A 23035-nucleotide genomic window follows, 5' to 3' on the forward strand; every position below is an offset into this window, starting at 1 on the left:
ACAATTACACAGCCATTCAGATTCCAGTTTTATTTATTAATTAATTAATTAATTTATTTATTATTAGTATAAGGTTGAACATAAGATGTGATCTGGTTGTACATGTGGCTTCATGTGTCTGGTAGACCATGAGCCATAAAAGCTGACTGCTGTCTAAGCACTTTAAATATCTGTTAAAGGAGACCTTAACTTAGTATCAGGCTGGGTCTTTTTTATTAAGACATATATGTTTGGGGGTTCTTTGGAGAATCCCTTTTTTATCAGAAAGGTCCACAACTAAATTGATGACAGGGTATTTTGCTGCTGGGTCCTGTAGGGATCAGTGTGTTCTGGAGGGGAATGTGACACCAGTAGTTTAATTAAGTGTAAAGCAACTTAATTAAAGTACTACTGAAAGTAGTAAATGTGCAAAATATTTAAAAAGTCTTAGCCCTTCCCCTCTTAATATCCTCTTCTCCTTTAATCTTATCGTGTCTAAAATGCAACTATATGTAAAAAATGTGTGGAGTAGAGAAGAGCAAATTGATTCTAAACTAATCGGATATGTTAGGTATTTTAAATAAATTTGCCTGTTGAATCTGACATTTCGGGTAATTGCTAGTATCTCCCATAAGGTGTTTTTTCTACACAAGGCCAGCAAACAAAACCACTGTATGTTCCATGCACTGCTGCTACTGCTGGCTAATACTGATGCTACTATTAACCATACACAACGTACCCTTTTCACATCCACACTGTACTGCTGCTGCCACAAATAAAAAGGGATACTTCTTCCAGGCTTGTTCAACTCCAGAACAAGCTACTGTTTCTCCTGACAATTGTGCATGTATAAATACAGGCAGGGATCTGCCCCGTTACGGCATAATTTTTGGATGCTTGGTCCTAACAAGCCACTGTTTTTGTCCATGATATGTCACTAAAACCGGGGACCACAATACACAAACAATTGGTTGTACTGTTCTTTCCCACAACCCCATCTGTGTTTAAACACTATTTGGCTACTTGTAGTCCTCATTTGGTTTTGTATTGCAGCCATGGTAGCGTGCACCTGATCTCCGCTTATACATAGTTTGGAGGTGCTAGTCTTACTCTGTTTTGCATATCTATCTATCTATCTATCTATCTATCTATCTATATATCAATCTCTCAGTGGAGTTTCTATAGTATTAGAATAGTATTTTCCTAAGCAATTACAGTCTTGTAATAACGTGTAACTTGTCTAATAAGTTAGTCTTCAAATAGTTTAATATTTCATGTCACTATAAAAAGATAATGTATGGGTAAAGGGTGCATGAAACACTTTCAAACTCTACAATTTTGCTCATGAACAAAGTGATTTCCCTTGGTAAAATTTGAAATAAATGGCTTGGAGCAGTACAAAATTCTAAAATACAATGCTAAGATGATTCTTGAAGGTCAAATAATAAGAACTCACATAAGACATATTACTAATAGGAAAGATTAGTTTGAATATTAACAATTAATGAACAATAACGGGTCTCTAGTTTTACTGATGTTTAATTCCCTTTCAAGCTCCCTAACTTTTTTTTCCTTTTGTAATTAAATATTAAAAAGCAAGGAAAAAAAGAAAGAAATGAGCTAATTACATATTTAGATCAAGAAATATGTTAATTTTCTCTATTAATCACAAAGTGTCCATTTAAGCCAAATAAATTGACTAGCTGCTACTGATATTTCTTGGTCTTCTCGAGCAAGAAAAGATGAAAGGAATTTTATAGATTTGAATGACTCCAGGGGCCTGGTTACATTAATATTACTTAAAATAGATTATTGTAGAAAAACTGATGCATGAGTAATATAAGACTAGTCCTTTTTAAACACTTCCAGACTGGGCCATTTACCCCCTTCCTGACCAGGCCTAATTTTGAAAATCTGAAATGTCACTTTATGTGGTAATAACTTTGGAACGCTTTTACTTATCCAATACATTCAGAGACAGTTTTCTCGTGACACATTGTACTTCATGTTAATGGTAAAATCTAAAAGGTAGCAAAAATGTGAAAAAATTCAAAGTTTTTTAAATTTGATTCTCTCTGCTTTTAAGACAGAAAATGGTGCCTCATAAAATACTCATTAATTAACATTCCCTATATGTTTACTTTATGTTGAAATCATATTATTAATGTAATTCTATTTTTTAAGGATGCTAGAAGGTTTAGAATTTTAGAAGAAAGTTTTGAAATTTTTAAGAACCAGTTTAGTTCTGAAGTCACTTTATGGAGCTTACATAATAGAACCAACCCATAAATTACCCCATTTTAGAAATGACACCCCTCAAACTATTCAAAACTGGTTTTAGAAATGTTGTTAACCCTTTAGGTATTCCACAGGAATTAAAGCAAAATACAGGTAAAATATTTTGTTTTGCAGATTTTCCATTTTTTATTTTTTTTTCCTGGAAAACATGAAGGGTTAACAACAAAATAAACCTCAATATTTATTACCTTGATTATGCAGTTTGCATAAACACCCCATATGTGGTCGTATATCGCTATTTGGGCACACGGCAGGGCACAGAAGGCAAGGAGCGCCATATGGTTTTTGGAGGGCAGATTTTTCTGGAATGGTCTTTGGCACAATGCTGCATTGGAAGAGGCCCTGAGGTAACCCTACAGTAAAAACCCCTAAAAAGTGACCACATTTTGTAAACTACACCACCCAAGGAATTTTTAAGGGGTGTAGTGAGCACTTCAATCAACAGCTATTTCATAGAATTTTTAATACTTGGGTGTGAAAATGCAAAATTACATTTTTTTTACAAGAAAAAGTTACTTTAGGCCCAAACTTTCTTTTTTTACCAAAGATAACAAGAGAATATCCCCCAAACTTTGCTACCCATTTTCTCCTGAATACAGTAACACCCCACTTGTGGTCATAAACTGTTATTTGGGGATACACCAGGGCTCAGAAGGGAAGTAGAGGCTTCTGGATTTTCTAAAATGGAATTTTTTGTCATGGATTTTAAGAGCAATACATTTTTAAATTTTTTGTTGAATGAGCTGCGTGAGGGCTAATTTTGTGCGAGACAAGCTGTAGTTTTTATTGACACCATTCTTGGATACATTCGGATTCCTGGCTGCTTTTTATCTCATTTTTGGGAGGTGAAGTCACAAAAAAAGCTGTTTGGTGTAATTTTTTTTTACACTGTTCACTTGAAGGGGTAGATCATGAGATATTTTTATAGATCTGGTCATTACAGATGCAACAATACTAAATATGTCACTTTTTTTTCATTTTATGTTTTACACAATGATAACATTTTTAGAAAAAAAATCATGTTTTTGTGTTGCCATTTTCTTAGAGACATATTTTTTTTATTTTTAAAGTCTCGTGTGTGGGCTGTTTTTTTGCGGGACGAAGTGATGTTTTCATTGCTACAATTTTGGGGTACATGCAACTTTTTGATTGATTTATATTATGTTTTTTGTGAGATGAGGTGACAAAAAAGATTTGGAATCATTTTTATTAGTTTTTTTTACACCATACACTTGATGGGGTAGATCATGTGATATTATTGTAGAGCCAATTCTTACGTACGTGGTGATACCAAATATGTCAATTTTATTTTTATTTTTTTACATTTTACAAAATAAGACCATTTTTAGAAAAAAAAGTTATGTTTTTTTGTTGCAATTTTCATAGAGCCATATTTTTAGTTTTTTCTGGCTATTGTCTTGTGGGGGAGAATTTTTTGCGGAATGAGGTGACTATTTTTTTGCTACCATTTTGGGGTACATACGACTTTTTGATTGATTAACATTATGGTTTTTGGGAGATGAGATCACTAACAAAATCTGTTTTGGCGCAATGTTTATTTATTAATTTTTTACAGTGTTCACCCGGTGGGGTAGATCATATGATATTATTATAGAAACGGTTGTTGCAGATGCGGTGATACCAAATATGTAAAATATATATTTTTTTTTCTATTTCTTTACATTTTTTAAATAACCGATTTGGGGGTAAAAAAAAAATTACTTTTTTTCAAAATGCTTTATTTTTATTTAGTTTTTACACTTTGTGTCATACAAGACCTCTGGGGGACATTTAACCTAATTTTTATTTATTTTTTTACTATTGATTTATCCTGTAACTGGGGCTGACATAGTAACCCAAATACAGGGAAAATACACCCCCAGAGGGGCTGTACAGCATAATACAGCAATGTACAGCCTCAGTGTAGGGATGATCGAGGTCTATGGAAGACTCAACAGCTCCTGCACTCACCCGGCCCTGGCGATCACATGACCACCGGGCCAGGACCGGAAGCGGCATAGCCGCTCACAGTTTTGTAAATATTTTATTATATCTTTTCATGGGACAACACTGAAGATATGACATTTTGATACAATGTAAAGTAGTCATTGTACAGCTTGTATAGCAGTGTAAATTTAGTGTGTCCTCAAAATAGCTCAACACACAGCCATTACTGTCTAAACCACTGGCAACAAAAGTGAGTACACCCCTAAGTGAAAATGGCCAAATTGTGCCCAATTAGCCATTTTCCCTCCCCGGTGTCATGTGACTCATTAGTGTTACAAGTAGGGATGAGCGAACCCGAACATTTTCGTAAAAGTCTGGGTTCGGTGTTCGGCGCTTTCTTGGCGCTTTTTGAAAGGCTGCTAAGCAGCCAATTAACAAGCGTCATACTACTTGCCCCAAGAGGCCATCACAGCCATGCCTACTATTTGCATGGCTGTGATTGGCCAGTGCAGCATGTGACCCAGCCTCTATTTAAGCTGGAGTCACGTAGCGCTGCACGTCACTCTGCTCTGATCAGTGTAGGGATAGGATGCAGCTGCTGCTGTTAGGGCGAGATTAGGCAGTGATTTACTCTTCCAAAACACTTAATAGTGATCGATCTACAGCTGTGAATCATTCAACCTCTGCTACTTAATTGCTCACTGTTTTTAGGCTGCCCAGAGCAGTTTTCTGTCACTTTTTTCTGGGGTGATCGGTGGCCATTTTGTGTCTTGTGGTGAGCCAGCGCAAGCTGCCACCAAGTCAATTTAACCATCAATAGTGTGTTTTTGTTTTTTTTTGCTATATCCTACATCAGGGGATTGGCTGTGCTTGCTATTTTATTGAAGGGTGAAATACAATTGCCAAAATAGCAGTACCCTAAATCTGGTGTTTTAGCTGTGGCTAGCCAATTGTAATACTGTCTGCTGTCTGGCAAAGGATATATTTTTTTCTGGGTTGAAATACAATTCCCAACTTAGCAATTCCCTAAATCAGTGGTTTCTGCTGTAGCAGGCCAAGTTTAAATCTATCCATAAAAGGGTATATTAGATTGAAGGTGCTAATAGGGTCATGCTCAACTTCACACGCTACCGTGCATTTCGAAGTCTAATTCTGTCCGTAAAAGGGATACCTGTCATCCAGGGCCTAAATACTAGGCCTACAATTTATATTCAGCTAAATCAGTGGTTACTGCTGTGCCTGTATTAGTGTAATACGGTACCTAAATAGATAGCCAGATAGTGTTAGGTGCCTGTAAAAAAAGGCCTGAATTTGAATTCAATACATTGGGCCAAATAAATTAAGTAAGGGATGCGGACGCGGACATGGTCGTGGTGGTGTTAGTGGACCCTCTGGTGCTGGGAGAGGACGTGGTCGTTCTGCCACAGCCACACGTCCCAGTGTACCAACTACCTTAGGTCCCAGGAGATGCCAGAATTTACAGTGATATTTGGTGGGGCCCAATGCCGTTCTAAGGATGGTAAGGCCTGAGCAGGTACAGGCATTAGTCAATTGGGTGGCTGACAGTGGATCCAGCACGTTCACATTATCTCCCACCCAGTCTTCTGCAGAAAGCGCACAGAGGGCACCTGAAAACCAAGCCCATCAGTCTGTCACATCACCCCCATGCATATCAGGGAAACTGTCTGAGCCTCAAGTTATGCAGCAGTCTCTTATGCTGTTTTTTTTTTTTTTTTTTTTTTTTTTTTTTTTTTTTTTTTTTGATTTAAAATATTTATTGGAAGATCAGTAAGACATTACAATAGGAGGACGCAGCCTCCAGATAAAAATAACAAATAACAGTAACAGTTACGTCACCATGTATACATTTTCAAGTATGAGCAATAGAAATAATAAAATTACAGAATGGCACCCTCCGTCAATGGTCAGGTGGCCAAAGCAGGAAGGTGAAGCTCCAGGGAATGGTCTGGCATGGGTGCAGAGGCAAACATCTGTCGAGGTTGGGGGCGAAAAACCCAGGCTGAAAAAGGGGGGGCCCCTAAAGGGTAAAATTTCTGACCTCAAGTCTAGAGGGTAAGGGCTTCAAACTTGAAGAGGAGTTTGGAATATGGGGTTTAGGTTTCTGAATGTTTTCCAGTCCCTCCACAATTTCGTGAAATTATTAAAATTTCTCATTTCCCAGGCGGATAGTTCCTCGAATCTGTAAATCTGATCTACTTTTGAAAGCCATTGTGCAATAGAAGGGGTTTCTGTAGATAACCAAAGTCTCGGTATGAGAAATCTGGCTGCAGCTATCAAATGTTTAAAAAGGCCCTTGTTAGGGATTTTTCGAGCAGATGGGAAAACATTCAGAAGTGCGATTTTTGGGGAAGGATCTAAATCCGACCCACAGATAAGGTTGGTCATTTGAAATATCTTCTCCCACCACAAAGAGAGAATGGGACAATCCCACCATACATGTATGAAGGAACCTCTGCCTGATAGGCATCTCCAGCATCTATCACATCCTGAGGACGAGTACTTAGAGACAATATCCGGCGTTTTATACCACCTAGTGATAACTTTGTACCCGTTCTCTTGGATACGTACACATCTGGACGATAAGTGTGGTGATTTTAGGATAGTGTCAATCTCATTGACTGTGAAGGTGTGCTTTAAATCTTTCTCCCATAAGCCTAGGAAAGAAGGTAGGACAGGAGAGCTATGGGTCCTAAATCTACTGTACAGTTGTGATATCACCCTGTTAGGCTCTTGCGGGCTATCTATCAAACTCTCAAACCAGGTTAGTGGTCTTGTAAGATCACCCAGAGAGACGTGCATGGATAAGTAAGATTTGATGAAATATACTGGATTGTTAAGCGTAAGAGAAGGAGGGATTGCGAGGCTTTCATTCAAACTCCGCAGTGATAGGAAGGTATTATCAATGAGTAAGGCTCTCAGGCTAATATCCGATTCTCTAAGGTATGTAGGTAAACTGTTTTGCAGCACTTTAGGGGCGGTTTGTAAGATGTCACGAACTCGGAGGAGTGGCGAAGGGAATGGGACTTGAAGGTGAGTAGATTGGAACCATTTCCAGGCGTTGTACGTAGCTTTTATTAGGGGAGTTACATCTGAGAGAATGGGAGGAGAGCATTTGTGACCTAGCAAAAAGGCTTTAAAAGAGGATTTGGTTAGTGACTGTTCAATCTGGACCCAGGATTTATGGGGAGGAGCTCTCAGCCAATCCACAAGTCTAGAAAGGAGGACAGCTTTCCCATACAACTCCGGATCTGGGAGGGCAATACCTCCTAGTGCTTTGGGTCTATTTAGGGTTTTATATGAGAGTCTGGCTTTTTTCTTATTCCAAATGAAGGAACTAAATAATGACCGAAGAGAGGCGTAATAGGAAGAGGGGATGGGGATAGGAAGAACCTGGAGTATATACGTCAGCTTAGGTAAGATTAATGACATAAGTAGGTTCTTTCTGCCAAACCAGGATAAGATTGGTAGGTCAAGGCTTTTTAAAGTAGTAGAGATGTGGTTCAAGAGGGGTGTATAGTTTAGAGAAAACAGTTGGGAGGGGTCGTTGCTAATTTTCACGCCTAAGTATGTTAGGTGAGGGCTTGACCAATTAAAGGGGGATTCTCGTTCTAGACGTTTTGACAGAGATGCAGAAAGGCCGGTGTGTATAATTAGAGATTTACTATGGTTGACCTTAAAGTTTGAGAATTTGCCAAATGTTTCTAAGTGGTGATAGATCTTGGGGAGGGCAATGGAAGGGTTACTAATCATTACCAGCAAATCGTCAGCAAAGGCCGCCGTCTTGTGATCCTGATCCCCAAGGTTCACCCCTTTGATATCTTTATCCGCTCTGATGGATTGCAGGAGGGGTTCCATAGTTAAAACAAAGAGAAGGGGGGAAAGGGGACAGCCTTGCCGAGTGCCATTACTAATCCGAAAGGGGGGGGAAATAGTGTCATTGACTGATATAGAGGCGGAGGCCCTAAAGTACATAGCTTCTATAGCTGATAGGAAGGGGGTTGGAAAGTGTTGTGAGGAGAGGACCGATTTCATGAAGGACCATTTAACCCTATCGAAAGCCTTCTCAGCATCTGTGCTGAGTAGGACTAAAGGCATTGCTTTTTTCTTAACATGGAATAGAATATTAAGGACTCTCGCAGTGTTGTCCTTGCCCTCTCTCCCCCTAACAAAGCCAGTCTGGTCTCTGTGAATTAGAGAAGGCAGAATGGAAGCTAAGCGATTTGCCAGCATTTTGGCTAGCAGTTTAAGATCAATGTTAAGGAGAGAGATGGGCCTGTAGCTGGGGCAGAGTGTGGGATCTTTGCCCTCTTTAGGAATTAAAACGATATGTGCTTTGGTCATGTCAGTGGACAAAGGGGAGTATGACAAGGTTAGGTTGTAAAGTGGGACAAGATGAGGAGTAAGGATATCGTGGAATGTAGAGTAATAGGAGATAGGTAGGCCATCTGGGCCAGGGCTTTTCCCTTTGGGGGAACTGCGGATAACCTTTAGGAGTTCTGATGCAGTGAATGGGGAGGCCAGTAGTATTCTATCTTCCTCAGATAAAGAAGGAAGTTGTAATTTTTCCAGGTACGCAGAAAGAGGGGCTGAGATCTCAAGGGAAGGATGGGGAGAGGTGGGAGTTTCTAGATTGTATAGGGATTCATAGTAGCTTCTAAATTGCGAGGCAATTAAATCTGAATCAAAAATGTGTGAACCTGTCACAGTTGTGAGTTTGTGAACAAAGTTTCTTGACTTCCTCATCTTGACCCTGTTCATGACAAATTTGGACGCCTTGTTACCGTGGGCAAAAATTTTATGCTGTGAGTTAAGGTAATATTTTGCTGAAAGGGTATTAAGCAGGTCCTTAAGGGTCCTCCTATAACCGTTCAATTCTTCTAAGTGGGCCCTGAGAAGGGATATTTTATGAGATTGTTCTAGTCTATTAATTTTCTCATGTAGTTCATCTATTTGTTGGTTCCTGGATTTTTTAAGATGAGCCCCTATGCTAATGCATTGCCCTCTGACTACAGCCTTGTGGGCATCCCATAGGGTCTGCGGAGATATTTCTGGTGAGGCATTTAGATAAAAATAGTCATTTAGGACTTTTTCTATTTTCAGCCTAGAGTCATTATTCCCTAGGAGTTGCTCGTTTAGCCTCCATGATAGAAAGGTCTTATTCTTCTGCAGAGGGGTGAGGGTCAGGTATATAGGGGAGTGGTCGGATAAGAGGATGTTACCTATGCTAGTGTCTTTACAGTACTGCAAATGATCTTTAGATACAAAGAGGTAGTCCAGACGCTGGTATGAGCCATGGACAGTTGAGTAGAAAGAGTAGTCCTTAGTGTCTGGGTGGAACGTGCGCCAAGCATCGATAAGTTGAGCCTTCCACAATTTAGAAGTCAGGGAGCGAATAGCTGACTGAGAGTGTGGAGACTTTCCTGAGGAAGAATCCAATAGGGGATTCAATACCAGGTTAAAGTCACCACCCAGCACTAAGGAACCTTCCCTGAAGTTACTAATTCTATCTATAATGTTTTTTAACCAGGGGATTTGTTTCTTGTTAGGAACGTAGACGTTGACAAAGGTATAAATATGTTGGGAGATTTTGCCTTTCAACATTAAAAATCTCCCTTCCGGGTCTAAACATTGGTCCATAAGTTGAAACTGAACACATTTCTGTAACCCTATGCTAACACCTCTAGAGTTAGACGTATTGGAGCCACTGTGGAACCATTGGGGAAAGTATGAGTGTGTTAGGTTAGGGAAATGGCCAAGCTTCAGGTGTGTTTCCTGGAGGAACACCACTGAGACCCCTTCTCTCTTCAGCATCCCAAATACCTGACCTCTCTTAGATGGAGAATTAAAACCTCTAACATTATAAGAGGCTATTTTAAGGTCAGTCATTTGGGACACAGAGCGAGGCAGATGTCTTACCGGTTATGGAAAAGTAGTGATCTGTAAGCGTCTGGTAAGAGACCATAATATCCAGTGAGAAAGAGAGGTCTGACCTTTGAGATGCAGCCCATACCAGATCCATTCTTCTGAAACCTTCTGGTGACGTGTAAACAAAAAGAACATAGTAACTAAAGTAATAAAAGAGAGAGAGAAACAAAAAACGTAAGCAGTAAACCTGCAAAGTCATCACTCAATAAGGGGGGAAATTGGGTGAACCCTCATAATAGCAAAGCTTTACCAGGGAGGTGAATGATATAACCCCAGAGGATGGGAGCGAACCGAGGGGTCACTACCCGCTCTGAGTCTACCGACCAAAACAGTAGGGGGCATCGAGAGACTTGGGGCATGGGGAGAGGGGAGGAAGGGTGACCCCGGGTTCAATAAAGTAACAGCTAAGAGTAACAGCTACGGATTACTCTCCTTTCAGGATCTATCTTGTTATAAGATTCTATACAATGTGGGGTGGGGGGGGGGGGGAACTCAGATCTGGAAATCAGAACAAACCGTCCATTAAAGAATACTTGTGAGAAGAGGGTCGGAGTCTTTCTTCAAGTTCTTCCCAGGAAGAGTAGCTTTCGGACTGACAATCACCGATAGGGTGTATTCTGTGTGAGTCAAAAGGAGTCTATGGAGAGGCGTCTCGGCGTAGTCGCGTTGGCCTTCTTCCTCTGACGGTGAGCTTTGGGGGTCCTCTTAGGTTCAAAGGGTTGCGGTTTAGGAACAGCAGGCAGGGAGGCGACATCTTGAATGAAGTCCCAGTCTTCAATCTCCATACAGGGAATCTCCAGGTGCTGAAACACTTGTTCCAAGTCGGCATGGGATCTGATTGTGAACCTGCTCCCATTATAAAGGAACGAGATACCAAAGGGGAAAGTCCATCTGTAGACGATCTTCCTTTGAATAAGCCATTCTGTCAGAGGCTTAAGTATCTTGCGCTTTTTCAGGGTAATCGGTGCTAGGTCCTGGTAAACGTGGATGCGATAGTCCCTGAACAATATTTCCGATTTTTTTCTGGCGCATTCAAGGATAGCTTCCTTGTCCTGGAAGTTTAAAAAGCGACAGATTACGTCTCTGGGCGGCTCGGCTGGTTTCGGTTTAGGGCGGAGAGCCCTATGAGCCCTTTCAATGATCGGGCTGGGGGTATCGGGACCCAGTAGCTGTTCGCAAAGGGCCTTCACTGCCTCCGGCACTTCTGAGTTGAGAATAGATTCGGGCATACCTCGGAACCTCAGATTATTCCTTCTGCCCCGGTTTTCTTGGTCTTCAAGAGCAGCATGCATATAGTTCAGGTGATTTTGCACCGCTTGAAGGCTGTTTGAAGCAGCCGCCTGAAAGTCTAGTGCGGCGATGTGAGCGGTCTCTAGGTCTTCAACCCTCCCTCCAATATGCCTGATGTCTTGTCGCATGGAGGAGACTTCACTCACCAGCGGTTCCAGGGCTTTGGTGAGAACCGATTTCAGATATTTTCTTGAGATAGGAAGGTTCTGACGTCCTCCTATGTCTTCTGAGTCGCTGTCTTTTCCTTCTGAGTTCTGGAACTCTTCCACAGGAGCAGCCGCGAGCGCCATTTTAGATTCTTTAGCGACGTGCACTGCCGCCGCTTTTTTAATGAATTTGTCCATTTCTCCCGAAGCAACGGAAGGCTTCTGGTGCTGTAATGTGTCCCCTTGTCTCTGGTTGCCAATTTTCACCATGTTCTGGTCGGTTTAGCTTGTGTAGGCTACAGTAAAGCAATGCTTGCAGACGGAGCTCAGACACACACCACCATCTTCATCCGGCGCTAGCTCCGCCCCCTCGTCTCTTATGCTGTTTGAAGACTCTGACGCACAACCACTTATGTTTCCTGATGATGAGGACATGGGAATACCACCTCAGCACTTCTCTGATAATGAAACACAGGTGCCAACTGCTGCATCTTTCTGCAGTGTGCATACTGAACAGGAGGTCAGGGAGGAAGACTGGGTGGAAGACGATGCAGGGGACGATGAGGTCCTAGACCCCACATGGAATGAAGGTCGTGCCACTGACTTTCAGAGTTCAGAGGAAAAGTGTGCACTGCACAATGCCATCTGTGGCAAGGTCCACCTAACCACAGATACGTGGACCAGTAAGCATGGCCAGGGACGCTATATCTCCCTAACTGCACACTGGGTAAATGTAGTGGCGGCTGGGCCCCAGGCGAAGAGCTGTTTGGCTCACGTGCTTCCGCCGCCAAGGATCGCAGGGCAACATTCTTTGCCTCCTGTATCCTCCTCCACCTACTCTGCTTCCTCCTCCTCTTCTTCCACCTGCTAATCCAGTCAGCCACACACCTTTACCACCAACTTCAGCACAGCCCGGGGTAAACGTCAGCAGGCCATTCTGAAACTCATATGTTTGGGGGACAGGCCCCACACCGCGCAGGAGTTGTGGTGGGGTATTGAACAACAGACCAACGAGTGGTTGCTGCCGGTGAGCCTCAAGCCCGGCCTGGTGGTGTGCGACAATGGGCGAAATCTCGTTGCAGCTCTGGGACTAGCCGGTTTGACGCACATCCCTTGCCTGGCGCATGTGCTGAATTTGGTGGTGCAGAAGTTCATTCACAGCTACCCCGACATGTCAGAGCTGCTGCATAAAGTGTTGGCGGTCTGTGTGTGCTTCCGGCTTGCTCGCCTGTCTGCGCTACAGCGTAACTTCGGCCTTCCCACTCACCGCCTTATATGCGATGTGACCACCAGGTGACACTCCACCTTGCACATGCTGGACAGACTGTACGAGCAGCAGCAGGCCATAGTGGAGTTTCAGCTGCAGCACGCACGGGTCAGTCGCACTACGGAACAGCACCACTTCACCACCAATGACTGTGCCTCCATACGAGACCTGTGTGCCCTGTTGCGCTGTTTCGAGTACACCACCAACATGGCCAGTGGCGATGACGCCGTTATCAGCATTAAAATACCACTTCTATATCTCCTTGAGAAAACACTTGGGCGATGATGGAAGAAGAAGTGTCCCAGGAAGGAAGAGGGGTCATTTTTAGCACTTTCAGGCCAGTCTCTTAGAAGTGACTCAGAGGGATGTTTTTTGCAACAGCAGAGGCCAGGTACAAATGTGGCCAGACAGGGCCCACTACTGGAGGACGAGGAGGAAGAGGATGAGGTGGAGGAGGATGAAGCATGTTCACAGCGGGGTGGCACCCAACGCAGCTCGGGCCCATCACTGGTGCGTGGCTGGGTGGAAATGGAGGACAATGATGATACGCCTCCCACAGAGGACAGCTTGTCCTTACCTCTGGGCAGCCTGGCACACATAAGTGACTACATGCTGCAGTGCCTGCGCAACGACAGCAGAGTTGCCCACATTTTAACGTGTGCGGACTACTGGGTTGCCACCCTGCTGGATCCCTGGTACAAAGACAATGTGCCCACCTTACTTCCTGCACTGGAGCGTGATAGGAAGATGCGCAAGTACAAGCGCACGTTGGTAGACGCGCTACTGAGAGCATTCCCAAATGTCACAGGGAACAAGTGGAAGCCCAAGGCGTATGGGACCTCTCTCCTCTGTCTGGGTTCCGGGGCCTAAATATCTGACAGTGGCCTGTTCCAGTGGTGGGTGACATGAAGCCTGATTCTCTGCAATGGGACCTCTCTCCTCTGTCTGGGTGCCGGGGCCTAAATATCTGACAATAGCCTGTTCCAGTGGTGGGTGACGTGAAGCCTGATTCTCTGCTATGACATGAAGCCTGATTCTCTGCAATGGGACCTTTCTCCTCTGTCTGGGTGCCGGGGCCTAAATATCTGACAGTGGCCTGTTCCAGTGGTGGGTGACGTGAAGCCTGATTCTCTGCTATGACATGAAGCCTTATTCTCTGCAATGGGACCTCTCTCCTCTGTCTGGGTGCCGGGTCCTAAATATCTGACAGTGGCCTGTTCCAGTGGTGGGTGACGTGAAGCCTGATTCTCTGCTATGCTATGAAACCTGATTCTCTGCAATGGGACCTCTCTCCTCTGTCTGGGTGCGGGGGCCTAAATATCTGACAGTGGCCTGTTCCAGTGGTGGGTGACATGAAGCCTGATTCTCTGCTATGACATGAAGCCTGATTCTCTGCTATGATATGAAGCCTGATTCTCTGCAATGGGACCTCTCTCCTCTGTCTGGGTGCCGGGGCCTAAATATCTGACAGTGGCCTGTTCCAGTGGTGGGTGACATGAAGCCTGCTTCTCTGCAATGGGACCTCTCTCCTCTGTCTGGGTGCCGGGGCCTAAATATCTGACAATGGCCTGTTCCAGTGGTGGGTGACGTGAAACCTGATTCTCTGCTATGACAAGAAGCCTGATTCTCTGCTATGACATGAAGCCTGATTCTCTGCAATGGGACCTCTCTCCTCTGTCTGGGTGCCGGGTCCTAAATATCTGACAATGGCCTGTTCCAGTGGTGGGTAACGTAAAGCCTGATACTCTGCTATGACAAGAAGCCTGATTCTCTGCTATGACATTAAGCCTGATTCTCTGCAATGGGACCTCTCTCCTCTGTCTGGGTGCCGGGGCCTAAATATCTGACAGTGGCCTGTTACAGTGGTGGGTGACATGAAGCCTGATTCTCTGCAATGGGACCTCTCTCCTCTGTCTGAGTGCCGGGGCCTAAATACCTGACAATGGCCTGTTCCAGTGGTGGGTGAAGTGAAGCCTGATTCTCTGCTATGACATGAAGCCTGATTCTCTGCTATGACATGAAGCCCGATTCTCTGCAATGGGGCCTCTCTACTCTGTCTGGGTGCCGGGGCCTAAATATCTGACAGTGGCCTGTTCCAGTTTTGGGTGACATGAATCCTGATTCTCTGCATTGGGACCTCTCTCCTCTGTCTGGGTGCCGGGGCCTAAATATCTGACAATGGCCTGTTCCAGTGGTGGGTGACGTGAAGCCTGATTCTCTGCTATGACATAAAGCCTGATTCTCTGCTATGACATGAAGCCTGATTCTCTGCAATGGGACGTCTCTCCTCTGTCTGGGTGCAGGGTCCTAAATATCTGACAATGGCCTGTTCCAGTGGTGGGTGACGTGAAGCCTGATTCTCTGCTATGACATAAAGCCTGATTCTCTGCTATGACATTAAGCCTGATTCTCTGCAATGGGACCTCTCTCCTCTGTCTGGTTGCCGGGTCCTAAATATCTGGCAAAGGCCTGTTCCAGTGGTGGGTGACGTGAAGCCTGATTCTCTGCTATGACATGAAGCCTGATTCTCTGCTATGACATGAAGCCTGATTCTCTGCAATGGGACCTCTCTCCTCTGTCTGGGTGCTGGGCCTAAATATCTGACAGTGGCCTGTTCCAGTGGTGGGTGACATGAAGCCTGATTCTCTGCAATGGGACCTCTCTCCTCTGTCTGGGTGCCGGGGCCTAAATATCTGACAATGGCCTGTTCCAGTGGTGGGTGAAGTGAAGCCTCATTCTCTGCTATGACATGAAGCCTGCTTCTCTGCAATTGGGCCTCTCTACTCTGTCTGGGTGCCGGGGCCTAAATATCTGACAGTGGCCTGTTCCAGTTTTGGGTGACATGAAGCCTGATTCTCTGCATTGGGACCTCTCTCCTCTGTCTGGATGCCGGGGCCTAAATATCTGACAATGGCCTGTTCCAGTGGTGGGTGACGTGAAGCCTGATTCTCTGCTATGACATAAAGCCTGATTCTCTGCTATGACATGAAGCCTGATTCTCTGCAATGGGACATCTCTCCTCTGTCTGAGTGCACGGTCCTAAATATCTGACAATGGCCTTTTCCAGTGGTGGGTGACGTGAAGCCTGATTCTCTGCTATGACATAAAGCCTGATTCTCTGCTATGACATGAAGCCTGATTCTCTGCAATGGGACCTCTCTCCTCTGTCTGGGTGCCGGGGCCTAAATATCTGACAGTGGCCTGTTCCAGTGGTGGGTGACATGAAGCCTGATTCTCTGCAATGGGACCTCTCTCCTCTGTCTGGGTGCCGGGGCCTAAATATCTGACAATGGCCTGTTCCAGTGGTGGGTGACATGAAACCTGATTCTCTGCTATGACAAGAAGCCTGATTCTCTGCTATGACATGAAGCCTGATTCTCTGCAATGGGACCTCTCTCCTCTGTCTGGGTGCCGGGTCCTAAATATCTGACAATGGCCTGATCCAGTGGTGGGTAACGTAAAGCCTGATTCTCTGCTATGACATGAAGCCTGATTCTCTGCAATGGTACCTCTCTCCTCTGTCTGGGTGCCGGGGCCTAAATATCTGACAGTGGCCTGTTCCAGTGGTGGGTGACATGAAGCCTGCTTCTCTGCAATGGGACCTCTCTCCTCTGTCTGGGTGCCGGGGCCTAAATATCTGACAATGGCCTGTTCCAGTGGTGGGTAACGTGAAACCTGATTCTCTGCTATGACAAGAAGCCTGATTCTCTGCTATGACATGAAGCCTGATTCTCTGCAATGGGACCTCTCTCCTCTGTCTGGGTGCCGGGTCCTAAATATCTGACAATGGCCTGTTCCAGTGGTGGGTAACGTAAAGCCTGATACTCTGCTATGACAAGAAGCCTGATTCTCTGCTATGACATTAAGCCTGATTCTCTGCAATGGGACCTCTCTCCTCTGTCTGGGTGCCGGGTCCTAAATATCTGACAATGGCCTGTTCCAGTGGTGGGTAACGCAAAGCCTGATTCTCTGCTATGACATGAAGCCTGATTCTCTGCTATGACATGAAGCCTGATTCTCTGCAATGGGACCTCTCTCCTCTGTCTGGGTGCCGGGGCCTAAATATCTGACAGTGGCCTGTTACAGTGGTGGGTGACATGAAGCCTGATTCTCTGCAATGGGACCTCTCTCCTCTGTCTGAGTGCCGGGGCCTAAATACCTGACAATGGCCTGTTCCAGTGGTGGGTGAAGTGAAGCCTGATTCTCTGCTATGACATGAAGCCTGATTCTCTGCTATGACATGAAGCCTGATTCTCTGCAATGGGGCCTCTCTACTCTGTCTGGGTGCCGGGGCCTAAATATCTGACAGTGGCCTGTTCCAGTTTTGGGTGACATGAATCCTGATTCTCTGCATTGGGACCTCTCTCCTCTGTCTGGGTGCCGGGGCCTAAATATCTGACAATGGCCTGTTCCAGTGGTGGGTGACGTGAAGCCTGATTCTCTGCTATGACATAAAGCCTGATTCTCTGCTATGACATGAAGCCTGATTCTCTGCAATGGGACGTCTCTCCTCTGTCTGGGTGCAGGGTCCTAAATATCTGACAATGGCCTGTTCCAGTGGTGGGTGACGTGAAGCCTGATTCTCTGCTATGACATAAAGCCTGATTCTCTGCTATGACATTAAGCCTGATTCTCTGCAATGGGACCTCTCTCCTCTGTCTGGTTGCCGGGTCCTAAATATCTGGCAAAGGCCTGTTCCAGTGGTGGGTGACGTGAAGCCTGATTCTCTGCTATGACATGAAGCCTGATTCTCTGCTATGACATGAAGCCTGATTCTCTGCAATGGGACCTCTCTCCTCTGTCTGGGTGCTGGGCCTAAATATCTGACAGTGGCCTGTTCCAGTGGTGGGTGACATGAAGCCTGATTCTCTGCAATGGGACCTCTCTCCTCTGTCTGGGTGCCGGGGCCTAAATATCTGACAATGGCCTGTTCCAGTGGTGGGTGAAGTGAAGCCTCATTCTCTGCTATGACATGAAGCCTGCTTCTCTGCAATTGGGCCTCTCTACTCTGTCTGGGTGCCGGGGCCTAAATATCTGACAGTGGCCTGTTCCAGTTTTGGGTGACATGAAGCCTGATTCTCTGCATTGGGACCTCTCTCCTCTGTCTGGATGCCGGGGCCTAAATATCTGACAATGGCCTGTTCCAGTGGTGGGTGACGTGAAGCCTGATTCTCTGCTATGACATAAAGCCTGATTCTCTGCAATGGGGCCTCTCTACTCTGTCTGGGTGCCGGGGCCTAAATATCTGACAGTGGCCTGTTCCAGTTTTGGGTGACATGAATCCTGATTCTCTGCATTGGGACCTCTCTCCTCTGTCTGGGTGCCGGGGCCTAAATATCTGACAATGGCCTGTTCCAGTGGTGGGTGACGTGAAGCCTGATTCTCTGCTATGACATAAAGCCTGATTCTCTGCTATGACATGAAGCCTGATTCTCTGCAATGGGACGTCTCTCCTCTGTCTGGGTGCAGGGTCCTAAATATCTGACAATGGCCTGTTCCAGTGGTGGGTGACGTGAAGCCTGATTCTCTGCTATGACATAAAGCCTGATTCTCTGCTATGACATTAAGCCTGATTCTCTGCAATGGGACCTCTCTCCTCTGTCTGGTTGCCGGGTCCTAAATATCTGGCAAAGGCCTGTTCCAGTGGTGGGTGACGTGAAGCCTGATTCTCTGCTATGACATGAAGCCTGATTCTCTGCTATGACATGAAGCCTGATTCTCTGCAATGGGACCTCTCTCCTCTGTCTGGGTGCTGGGCCTAAATATCTGACAGTGGCCTGTTCCAGTGGTGGGTGACATGAAGCCTGATTCTCTGCAATGGGACCTCTCTCCTCTGTCTGGGTGCCGGGGCCTAAATATCTGACAATGGCCTGTTCCAGTGGTGGGTGAAGTGAAGCCTCATTCTCTGCTATGACATGAAGCCTGATTCTCTGCAATGGGACCTCTCTCCTCTGTCTGGGTGCCGGGGCCTAAATATCTGACAATGGCCTGTTCCAGTGGTGGGTGACATGAAACCTGATTCTCTGCTATGACAAGAAGCCTGATTCTCTGCTATGACATGAAGCCTGATTCTCTGCAATGGGACCTCTCTCCTCTGTCTGGGTGCCGGGTCCTAAATATCTGACAATGGCCTGATCCAGTGGTGGGTAACGTAAAGCCTGATTCTCTGCTATGACATGAAGCCTGATTCTCTGCAATGGTACCTCTCTCCTCTGTCTGGGTGCCGGGGCCTAAATATCTGACAGTGGCCTGTTCCAGTGGTGGGTGACATGAAGCCTGATTCTCTGCAATGGGACCTCTCTCCTCTGTCTGGGTGCCGGGGCCTAAATATCTGACAATGGCCTGTTCCAGTGGTGGGTGAAGTGAAGCCTTATTCTCTGCTATGACATGAAGCCTGATTCTCTGCTATGACATGAAGCCTGATTCTCTGCAATGGGGCCTCTCTACTCTGTCTGGGTGCCGGGGCCTAAATATCTGACAGTGGCCTGTTCCAGTTTTGGGTGACATGAAGCCTGATTCTCTGCAATGGGACGTCTCTCCTCTGTCTGGGTGCAGGGTCCTAATTATCTGACAATGGCCTGTTCCAGTGGTGGGTGACGTGAAGCCTGATTCTCTGCTATGACATAAATCCTGATTCTCTGCTATGACATGAAGCCTGATTCTGTGCAATGGTACCTCTCTCCTCTGTCTGGGTGCCGGGTCCTAAATATCTGGCAATGGCCTGTTCCAGTGGTTGGTGACGTGAAGCCTGATTCTCTGCTATGACATGAAGCCTGATGATTCTCTGCAATGGGACCTCTATCCTCTGTCTGGGTGCCGGGTCCTAAATATCTGACAATGGCCTGTTCCAGTGGTGGGTGACGTGAAGCCTGATTCTCTGCTATGACTTGAAGACTGATTCTCTGCAATGGGACCTCTCTCCTCTGTCTGGGTGCCGGGTCCTAAATATCTGGCAATGGCCTATTCCAGTGGCGGGTGACGTGAAGCCTGATTCTCTGCTATGACATGAAGCCTGATGATTCTCTGCAATGGGACCTCTATCCTCTGTCTGGGTGCCGGGGCCTAAATATCTGACAATGGCATGTTCCAGTGGTGGGCGACGTGAAACCTGATTCTCTGCTATGACAAGAAGCCTGATTCTCTGCTATGACATGAAGCCTGATTCTCTGCAATGGGACCTCTCTCCTCTGTCTGGGTGCCGGGTCCTAAATATCTGACAATGGCCTGTTCCAGTGGTGGGTAACGTAAAGCCTGATTCTCTGCTATGACATGAAGATTGATTCTCTGCTATGGGACCTCTCTCCAATTGATATTGGTTAATTTTCATTTATTTTATTTTTATTTTTATAAATTTTCCTATCCAGGGGATTGACCTACATTTTGCTGCCTTTTGCAGCCCTATAGCCCTTTCCTGGGCTGTTTTACAGCCTTTTTAGTTCAGAAAAGTTTGGGTCCCCATTGACTTCAATGGGGTTCGGGTTCGGGGCGAAGGTCGGGTCGAGTTCGGATCCCAAACCCGAACATTTCCGGGAAGTTCGGCCGAACTTCTCGAACCCGAACATCCAGGTGTTCGCTCAACTCTAGTCACAAGGTCTCAGGTGTGAATGGGGAGCAGATGTGTTAAATGTGGTCTTATCTCTCTCACATTCTCTCATACTGGTCACTAGAAGTTCAACATGGCTCCTCATGTCAAAGAACTTTCTGAGGATCTGAAAAATGAATTGTTTCTTTACATAAAGATGGCTGAGGTTATAAGAAGATTGTCAACACCCTGAAACTGAGCTGCAGCATGGGGGCCAAGACCATACAGCGGTTTAACAAGACAGGTTGCACTCAGAACAGGCCTCTCCATAGTCGACCAAAGAAGTTGAGTGCACATGCTCAGCGTCATATACAGAGGTTGTATGAGTGCTGCCAGTATTGCTGCAGAGGTGACAGGGGTGGGGGCTCAGCTTGTCCGTACTCCGCACATATGTCGCACACTTGGTCTGCATGGCTGTCATTCCAGAAGGAAGCCTCTTCTAAATGATGATGCACAAGAAAGCCTGCAAACAGTTTACTGAAGACAAGCAGACTAAGGACATGGATTACAGGAATCATGTCCTGTGGTCTAATGAGACCAAGATAAACTTATTTGGTCAGATGGTGTCAAGCGTGTGTGGTGGGAGTGTCATGGTTTGGGGCTTCATGAGTGCTGCCAGCTGTGGGGAGCACCCTTCGGAAACTGGGCCACAGGGCAGTATTCCAACATGATAACAACCCCAAACACACCTCCAAGACAACCACTGCCTTGCTACTGAGGGTAAAGGTGCTGGACTGGCTAAGCATATATCCAGACCTAAAACCTATTGAGCATCTGTGGGGCATCCTGAAACGGAAGGTGGAGGAGCACAAGAGCTCTAAAATCCACCAGCTCTGTAATGTCATCATGGAGCAGTGGAAGAGGATACTAGTGAACTCCACTAGTGAAAATATTAGTGACCACACAAAATATTGACACTTTGAGCACAATTTGGCCATTTTCACAAAGGGTTGTGCTTACTTTTGTTGAAAATGCAAAAAGAGGGAAGGGTTGTCCCTTCAAGGGAGAATGGTGCTTCCGCACCTCTCACCTGGATACTGCTGAAAAACGTATTATTTGAAAATTAAAGGGGCAGTAACATTCTAAAATATTCAAGTTTTAATGGTACAACTAAAAAACACATGAAACCCCTTACAAACAGAAACAGACAGACACGCGTGGGACCCCACTAACACGTAAGCCGCCGAATAGGCGGATTGCGGCAGATGAGGCCCCTCGGGCTGACCCTTATTGACGTAGAGTGAGCCCCAAGGGTCAAGGGGAATCACACTTGGTGGTGAGAATAAACGAAATGTCCCGAGTTCCGGGATAGGGACACCAGAACAATGCCTAATAATGGTAAGAAGACAATGGGTGGATCTTACCGGAACCAAGTAGATAGGCGCGTTTATTCGGCAAGTTCAGGAGGTCGCCGGAAATGATGGTCCTTTCTCAGCGCCTTGAGTGGTGTCCTTTGGGATAGGGTTGTCTTGGACAGGGTCATGTGTTTGTGGAGTACTGCAGGGAGTAGATCTATCCCTGTTGCACCCTACTTGGCCTAATATGACCCTGATAACCTAACACGGGATCCGTGCCCCGCAAGGGGTGGTCCCGTCCGGAACCTCGCCCTGGTCTAAGGTCCCTGTAAGACCCTGCCGGGGTGATGAGGAGGACACCTAGTAAAGTGAAAAATAAGAAACGTGGGTACCAAGAGTAGGGTATGTTCACCTGTCCCTACGCGTTTCTTCGGTGGAACATACTGTAAGGTAATTATAATAAACCCCTCGAATCATCAGGGGACGGGGGTTTAGTACAAGTGGTAGTTGTCCTTGGTAGCACGGTGGCAAGGTTATTGCTGAGCGTGATAGAAAGGGCAAACTAAGTTAAACCACTCGTGGTACATGGTGTATTAACACTAGGGTTAGCCTCAACTGCATCTAGTATGAGGATAGTGATAGGCAGTTGCGGTGAAAAAAGCGCAGACTTGCTCTAACCACTAGTTGATGTGCGGTGAGGTAACTATATACCCAGAATGTCTCTAATGATGAAGAAGCATGCCGATCCCCTAACACAGGTAAGGGCCGGCAGGCAAAACACTAATATGCATCTAAGTATACAAATAGCAGAGAGTGTCGTTACTTACATGCAGCCTGGGGTGCGTATGGCAAACTTCCGGCTGGGCCCGCATCAAACAGTTAGTGTGAGGTCGGGTCTGTGGCGTCTGGCAGCGCTGTGTGAGGCGCTGATGCTGTTTTGAAGTGAAAGGGGGCGGAGATTTAATCCGCGCATGCGCGCACGGGACGCGGTCGCATTGTGATGACGAGGTATCACATGTTGCGTCGCGCGTCACGTGAGTGCGCGTCATTGATTGTTTGAGCACTGAGGCTGACCCATTCAGTGCCTTATGTGGGCGGACACACTGGAGAACCGTGGGCGGACACATCAGATGGGCACGTGATGGGCAGATGCAGCGATTCGCTCAAAGGATAAGTGGGTGGAGCTAGGCAGAAATACACTGTCCGGCTACTACAGACCACTTTAATATAGGATGTGTGTGGAGGGTCATGATCACAGATCCTACAATAAGGACAACACAGTGGA

At 45.8% G+C, this 23035-nt stretch overlaps 1 protein-coding gene across 1 annotated transcript in view; it reads right to left on the reverse strand.

Moving 5' to 3' along the window:
• TMPRSS15 (transmembrane serine protease 15) overlaps positions 1-23035 on the reverse strand; it is a 508008-nt gene that overhangs the window by 117084 nt on the left and 367889 nt on the right. The gene's annotated exons all lie outside the window — the stretch shown is intronic.

The sequence above is a fragment of the Bufo gargarizans genome, chromosome 3, assembly GCF_014858855.1.
Source record: "Bufo gargarizans isolate SCDJY-AF-19 chromosome 3, ASM1485885v1, whole genome shotgun sequence".
In the NCBI taxonomy this organism is placed as follows: domain Eukaryota; kingdom Metazoa; phylum Chordata; class Amphibia; order Anura; family Bufonidae; genus Bufo; species Bufo gargarizans.